Here is an 8,634-nt window from a genome sequence, read left to right as displayed (position 1 = left end):
ATTCACACAAGAACGTACACTGAGATTTTCAGCATCAGATGTTGCCTTCAAAATGACCTTTTCCATGGATCTCCATGCATTTTTCAACAAGACAATGCAAAACCACATTCTGCACACAGTACAAAGGCATGGCTGCAGAGGAAGCAAGGACAGCAGAGACTGGGTGGAGAAAAAAAAAATGCAGTGATTACCACATATTTTGCTGCACACTTTAGGGCATGTTTGCAGGACGAATGGGACAAAATAACACCTGAAACACTTCATCACCTGGTATCCTCACTGTCAAAACATCTTGTAAGTGCGGTGAGAAGGAATGGCAACATCACAGAAGTTCTTTTATCTTCTCTCTTTGGGTCATCACAGCATATGCAATCTATTCAGACTGTTTTCCTCATTTCCTTTCACCATCTTACTCAGAGAGTGAGCACAAGAATTTTTCATTTTGCAAGTGAGTGCAGTAACCACTTGTCCGCTTTCTCTTATTGTGCCCCTGTTCTGTGGCATGATCTCCCTGTGTCAATAAAAGATTCTGTACAGTCAGATTCTGTAGTGACTTTCAAGTCTAGACTTAAGATGCACTTATTTTCCCTTTCGTATGGCTAGCACACTGGCGTTACTATGCTTTTTACTCTTTGAATTAATTGTATTAGGAAACAGAGCGGGCTGCAGCCTCAACTTTATCTAAATTCTGTGTCTGTTAGTGAAGCTTAGGGCTAGTGGCTGGTGATCACCTTAGTATTTCTTCTGTTTTTCTTGTTGCTTAATGCTGACAAATTATACTGTATTTGTTTTCTGTTTGATACTTGATTCTGTTTTTTTCTCTCTCTGTCTAAAGTGCAGTTCCATCCAGAGATGGGTGTGGTATCTGTTCCGGAAACCCTCCTGTCCTGTGCACTGGCAACATTTCTTGTATATTTGTTTTGTGAATTGTTTTGTAATTTGTGTCAGGAGCATGGCCCAAGCAGATGGTCGCCCCTTTGAGTCTGGTCTGCTTGAGGTTTCTTCCTCAGAGGGAGTTTTTCCTCACCACTGTCACCTGTGTACTTGCTCGGGGGGTTGGTAAGGTTAGACCTTACTTGTGTGAAGCGCCTTGAGGCAACTTTGTTGTGATTTGGCGCTATAAATGAAAATAAATTGAATTTAAAATTGAAAATTGAACCACACTTCCCAAGTAGCAGCATCATTACACAGTAGTAAATGATTTAGCATTCCAAGTTTTTTTTAGCATGTGTTGCATGCCTTAAATGCAGGAATGGCTGTATATTAACAAATGAAATGAAGCTGTTGGCACACAACAAGAAATGTCTTGGATAAAGACATGGATGACCTCTAATTTCCTGCTTTTAAACTCAGATAAAACTGAAGTTATTGTACTTGGCCCCACAAATCTTAGAAACATGGTGTCTAACCAGATCCTTACTCTGGATGGCATTACCCTGACCTCTAGTAATACTGTGAGAAATCTTGGAGTCATTTTTGATCAGGATATGTCATTCAAAGCGCATATTAAACAAATATGTAGGACTGCTTTTTTGCATTTACGCAATATCTCTAAAATCAGAAAGGTCTTGTCTCAGAGTGATTCATGCATTTATTTCCTCTAGGCTGGACTATTGTAATTCATTATTATCAGGTTGTCCTAAAAGTTCCCTAAAAAGCCTTCAGTTAATTCAAAATGCTGCAGCTAGAGTACTGACAGGGACTAGAAGGAGAGAGCATATCTCACCCATATTGGCCTCTCTTCATTGGCTTCCTGTTAATTCTAGAATAGAATTTAAAATTCTTCTTCTTACTTATAAGGTTTTGAATAATCAGGTCCCAGCTTATCTTAGGGACCTCGTAGTACCATATCACCCCAATAGAGCGCTTCGCTCTCAGACTGCAGGCTTACTTGTAGTTCCTAGGGTTTGTAAGAGTAGAATGGGAGGCAGAGCCTTCAGCTTTCAGGCTCCTCTCCTGTGGAACCAGCTCCCAATTCAGATCAGGGAGACAGACACCCCTCTACTTTTAAGATTAGGCTTAAAACTTTCCTTTTTGCTAAAGCTTATAGTTAGGGCTGGATCAGGTGACCCTGAACCATCCCTTAGTTATGCTGCTATAGACTTAGACTGCTGGGGGGTTCCCATGATGCACTGAGTGTTTCTTTCTCTTTTTGCTCTGTATGCACCACTCTGCATTTAATCATTAGTGATCGATCTCTGCTCCCCTCCACAGCATGTCTTTTTCCTGGTTCTCTCCCTCAGCCCCAACCAGTCCCAGCAGAAGACTGCCCCTCCCTGAGCCTGGTTCTGCTGGAGGTTTCTTCCTGTTAAAAGGGAGTTTTTCCTTCCCACTGTAGCCAAGTGCTTGCTCACAGGGGGTCGTTTTGACCGTTGGGGTTTTACATAATTATTGTATGGCCTTGCCTTGGAATATAAAGCGCCTTGGGGCAACTGTTTGTTGTGATTTGGCGCTATATAAAAAATTGATTGATTGATTGATTGATTGATTCATACTGTCTCTAATGACATAAAAATCAAGAAAAATGTAAGGATCGCTGCTTGTACTGTAATTGATTTATTTTTCATTTTCCATATCATCTCGAATTTTTCTTATTTGGAGTTGCACAATAAAAACCGGAAGGAAAAAAAAAATCCCACCATCGACAGTTGTGGGCAGCAGAGAGGGGGAAAAGTGTTTTCAGTCTTATATTAAAAATGTCAAGAGAACTCGACTTTTTCAAATATGGCCTGCAGGTTTTCTCCTCATTAGATCCATTATGTACGTATATGGATAACAACAATATAAAATATGATCAAATAAATAACCAGTTCACACGCCCTGTCACCTGTCTGTCTGTTTGTGCATCAGACTGGGTGCACAGAAAAAAAAAACCCCCACACACACACACAAAAACAAACAAACAAACAATGAAAAAAAAAAAAAAACATACACTGAATGCTCCAAAATGGAATCTGTTTTTTTAAGTGGGTTTGCTTTGGGCCACCTGTTATTCTACGGTTACAGTGAAATAAAAGAAAATTCAAGTTTGTTTTATTTTGATTTGTTCACTAAACTTGTTTCCCTTGCAGCTACAGCTCTTGACCAGCAGGAGGTACTGCAGCCACCTCAGCTCCCCAAACTTCTTGCGTGGATCTACCACAGAAATAAAGGTCTATTTCATAAAAACTCCATTTTAACACAAAGTAAATTCTGACAAGTTTGGGAAAGGTGAACTGGAATCCAGATTAAACGTCTGCGTGTCTGTAAGTAATCCAGATAACAGTTAAATTAATGCGCCAACGTATTATGCAAATAATTGACAAGCGCAGCTGTGTGATATTGGTAACCGCCGCTGGGTGGTGCTGTTTGGTCAGATTGGTACATTGTGACGGGGGAAAATGACGGCGAGTCTCTTTGTTATTTTGAGGCCTTCCAGCAGTTGAAAAAAGGAAACAGAGATTATGATGAGCGTTCACAAACATAATATTAACGCTTCGCGGCTCAGCAGAGACCAACGTCACTGAGCTGCAGGACGGCGGCAGTCCGACCCCCTGCTGCCACCTACAGGAAGATGAGGGTAGCGACAGCATTTCTATTTCGTAATTACAAAATGTAGTTATTTATTTATTTATTTTTAATCTGAGAAGTTAAAAATATTTACTAATTAAAAATTATTGTGCAGTGTCTCATTTCTCCTTATGCACCACTGGAATGTTATTGTATAAAAAGAACAGTTACTGAAGGAGACCTGGGTGAAGAATATCATTTACATAGTGAGGGGACATCAGATACTACATTTTGACAATGTGGCACACTTTTCTGGGCATGTTCCAACATGCAGGTGTCTCACTGTTGACAACCCCAGCAACTGGAGAAAGCCAAGGCGATGTCCACATTTCACCTGGGGTTACTTCTGAGAGGTGATGATGGTCTTGAGTGGATGCTATTCAGTATCTGAGGTGCTTCCATGATGTGCTCTGACTTCAGTTCATGTTCCTGGACCTGCCCTGACCTGCTGTGATGGTATAGATAGCTTGCCACCTGTGGAAGCTGAGGTTGATCTGCCCAGCTTGTGGGAAACAGTTGGTGGACCATGGTGACCCCTGGAGAGGACGGAAGGGTCCTGTTCTTCTTCAGGTATTACTAGATTGCAAGAGAGGCACTCAGGTGAAGGATTACCTAAAACCTTTGGTCCATCAGGTTCTCCAGGACTAGCAGGACTTACCAAAACAGAAGATGTCTGATCTTGAACCACAAGTGAGTAAAGCAGTTTTGAAAAGAGACGATTATGAAGAATTAAAAAAGGAAATTACCTTCCAATGACCATGAAACTAAATGCAAAAATGTATATTTCAGGTGTCACATTTCACATTCTGGTTACGCTCATGTTTTGTTTTGTCACTTCTGGTCCTGTTTTGTTTTGCTTTTTTTTTTTTTTTTTTTTTTTTTTTGGAACTTTATCCCCACAATGCTTTTGACATTTCTGTTTCTCATGTTTTTCCTCTGGTGCTTTTATTCTGATATCTTTCTGTGCATTACTTCAGCTTTTCTTTCCTCATTTAATGGGTCATGCACTATATATGGTGCATCTGGAAAGTATTCACAGCGCTGCACTTTTTCCACATTTTGTTATGTAGCAGCTTTATTTCAATACCCTCCAGACTGCCAGGACACACACACACACACACACACACACACACACACACACACACACACACACACACACACACACACACACACACACACACACACACACACACACACACACACACACACACACACACACACACACACACACACACACACACACACACACACGTGTATATATGTATACACACATATATACATATTTACCATTTACCATACATATACACCATTTGCAGCACCTCTCAAGCTCCATCAGGTTGGATGTGGAGTGTCTGTGCACAGCCATTTTCAGATCTCTCCAGAGATGTTTAATCTGATTCAGGTCTGGGCTCTGGCTGGGCCACTCAAGGACATTCACAGAGTTGTCCTTTGATATCTTGGCTCTGTGCTTAGGGTCACTGTCCTGCTGAAAGATGAACCGTCGCCCCAGTCTGAGGTCAAGAGCGCTCTGGAGCAGGTTTTCATCCAGGATGACTCTGTACATTGCTGTATTCATCTTTCCCTCAATCCTGACTAGTCTCCCAGTTCCTGCTGCTGAAAAACATCCCCACAACATGATGCTGCCACTACCATGCTTCACTGTGCCTGGTTTCCTCTAAACATGATGCCTGGAATTCATGCCAAAGAGTTCAATCTTTGTCTCATTAGACTACAGAATTTTGTTTCTCGTGGTCTGAGAGTGTTTCAGGTGCCTTTGGGAAGCGCCAGGTGGGCTGTCATGTGCCTTTTACGAATGAGTGGCTTCCATCTGGCCACTCTATCATACAGGCCTGATTGGTGGATTGCTGCACAGATGGTTGTCCTTCTGGAAGGTTCTCCTCTCTTCATAGAGGAATGCGCTCTGACAGAGTGACCATTGGGTTCGGCCCTTCTCCCCCAATCAGGGGTGTAGCACCAACTTCTGGGCCCTAGGTACTAGCCATATTAACCCTAACCCTACCCACCCCCCCCCAACACACACACACACACACACACACACACACACACACACACACACACACACACACACACACACACACACACACACACACACACACACACACACACACACTGTTGTGCTTTTTTTTTATCAATGGAAACACCAAATTTTGAATACGTAGTTAAAAAAGGTCTACATCATGTATACCTTAGATCACACCTGGGAGTCAGAACCCTTTTTAAAGTTGGGGGAACAATATTGAGTTGGGGGATCTGGGGGGACCAAATTGTAGCATTTTCTAGAAAAATGGTGTAATTTGGTGCATCCCCGTGCATTTTAACAGAGATATACCCCAATGTTAACTTGACTACAAATTAGGGTTTGGGATATAAAATCTACAGTCACAGCAAAATATCTAATTTAACACAATTTTCCAAAATAAATAATTCAATAAAAGTAAGTGTAATTCATTGCTTAACAGTGTGTAATTCCCTTTGTGAAGAAAAAAAACATTACATAATACAATACTGTACAATCAAAACATTAAAGAACAGATTACCCATCTTATAGTCAATGTCATTCAGTAAACTCAGTCCATATTAATAACAAACAGACTTTCAGAATATTACTCCCTTAACCTACAAGTTGTAGGTTAAGGGAGTACTGTACTGTCTTATGAAGTAATATAAAATAATGTCATAATAAAAATGACATATTTTATAACCCCGTATTTGAAAAAAATTCTCTGTAATATTATATAGTTTGTATAGTCATCTTCTGTCTGTCCCTCGGTTCCTGGGACTACAAAGACACGCCATTTATTAGGTAATCCTAAAAACCAAATAGAAAAAACTGGAAAAAAAATGTTGTAAAGGTTACTAAAATTGAATTACATTTTAGTTAAATAATTTGCTTGTAAAGTGGCTCCATAAGCTCACCTTCACTAACATCCTTGTTGCTTGTGTTCTTTTATGGTTTTGCCTTTTTATTGTGCTTTTAAATTTTTAATTCGATTTTCTCTGTTTTTATTATGCCGTGTGAAGCACCTTGAGGCAATCTCACTGTGAATTGGTGGAAGGGCCCTCAGAGATCTTTCAATATTATTGTTAGAGCAGAATTATGTTTTGCAACATTTATACATTCATTCTAATTATATTCTTTTACAACATGAATTGTATGAACATTAATAACATGCAGCACAAAAATGTATTTAATGCGTTTTTTGTGCCCCCCCCATGCTCTGAGCCCTGGGTACATAGTACCCTTTACCCCCCCATTCTGACGCCCCTGCCCCCGATCACTAAGTTGAGACATGCAGCCAGCTCCAGGAAGAGTCCTGGTGGATCTGAACTTCTTCTATTTATGGATGATGGAGGCCACTGTGCTCATTGGGGCCTTCAAAGCAGCAGAAGTGTTTCTGTACCCTTCCCTAGATTTGTGACTCAAGACAATCCTGACTTGGAGGTCTACAGACAGTTCCTTTGACTTCATGCTTGGTTTGTGCTCTGACATGCACTGTCAACTGTGGGACCTTATATGTAGACAGGTGTGTCCCTTTCCAAATCATGTCCAATCAACTGAATTTAACCCAGGTGGACTCCAATTAAGCTGTAGAAACATCTCAAGGATGATCAGTGGAAACAGGATGTACCTGAGCACAATTTTGAGCTTCATGGCAAAGGTTGTGAATACTTATATATGCATGATTTCTCTGTTTTTTATTTTTAATAAATTTCCAAATATCTAAAACAAACAAACAAACAAAAAGCTTTTCACATTGTCATTATGAGGTATTGTGTGTAGAATTTTGACAAAAAAAAAAAAGAGAAAAAAAAGCTGTAACATAAAATGTGGAAAAATTGCAGCAATGTGAATGCTTTCCGTATGCACTGCAGTCATTCTCTACCCCGTACTACAGTGCCAGATTGTCTCGCTCCCATCACTGGGTCTCTTGCATTGTTTCCTAATGTTTGATTTGCTGTTCCTATCCTAAGTTGCCTTCCTGTGTTTTCTGAGCCTTGCCTGTTGAATACTTGACTGTTTACCTGGTATGTTTGCGAAGTGTGTTTTGACCTTCTGCCTGTTCATCTGGTTAACCTCTTTGCTGACTCCTTCACAGACACTGGTCGCTTGCAGACTGCTTTGCTTTCTACTGTAACGAAAGAGCATTTGGTTCTACATCAGTGTGGCTCTCTGCAAAGGGGTCCCCAGTTTTCAACATGACCAAGAACCACTGTCAGAAACGTCACATTGCTATAGTCTTGTCACTGCCACCTGAACAGGTTCACTGAATCATCAATCATGGTTGATTCATTTCATTATTGTCTCTCTGATATATATTACTTTAAAAATTGTCTATGCTTTCTTTCAGCATTCTTCAGATTGAAAAGCAAGATCTTTTTCATAAAATCATACAACTCTGCATTTTGTCTGACTTCACTGACTTCAGATTTTGTTGCTTGTTTGTTTTGTCATTGTTGATGTTTTGTCTGGTTTTAGATTTATTTTATTAAGGGGTTTTACTGCATTATGTCTTCATAAATACTTTATAACCCATTGCTGTTGTATGTAATTTCCAGTTTTTGTACATGCTCTGCAAATCTTATGATTTCATGCTATTAAAATATTTATTTTAACAATTGTCATATCTCCTGAAAGGCAAAATCAAACATAGTGATAATAAACAGGATCACAAGACAATGTGATGCAGAATTCTAGTAGCACAAAGAGTAGGTTAGTTTATTATTTGATGTAGTGGCCACACACACAGTCTTCTTTAAAAAAAACATCACCCTGAAATGACTTTTATCTGAGATTTGAGACTCAGGATTTATCTTTGGATTGTGCTAATATTTTAAATTCCATTTCACCTACTGATTTGCGTTAGTAGTTGATCCAGGCAAAATCAAGTCACTTTTTAGAGGGTTCTGAATAATAAGTCTGCTGGCCCAGATGCCATCTCAGCTTTTCTTTCAAAGACTTTTGCAGAGGAGCTCACACCAGCCTGGTGCCCAGTCTTCCAGCAGTATTTAGACCAGCACACAGTTCCTTTACTCTGGAAAAAAAATCAATTATTGTTCCAGTCC

This window comes from Thalassophryne amazonica, chromosome 11 (assembly GCF_902500255.1).
Source record: "Thalassophryne amazonica chromosome 11, fThaAma1.1, whole genome shotgun sequence".
Lineage (NCBI taxonomy): Eukaryota > Metazoa > Chordata > Actinopteri > Batrachoidiformes > Batrachoididae > Thalassophryne > Thalassophryne amazonica.
This window is presented reverse-complemented; position numbering follows the sequence as displayed.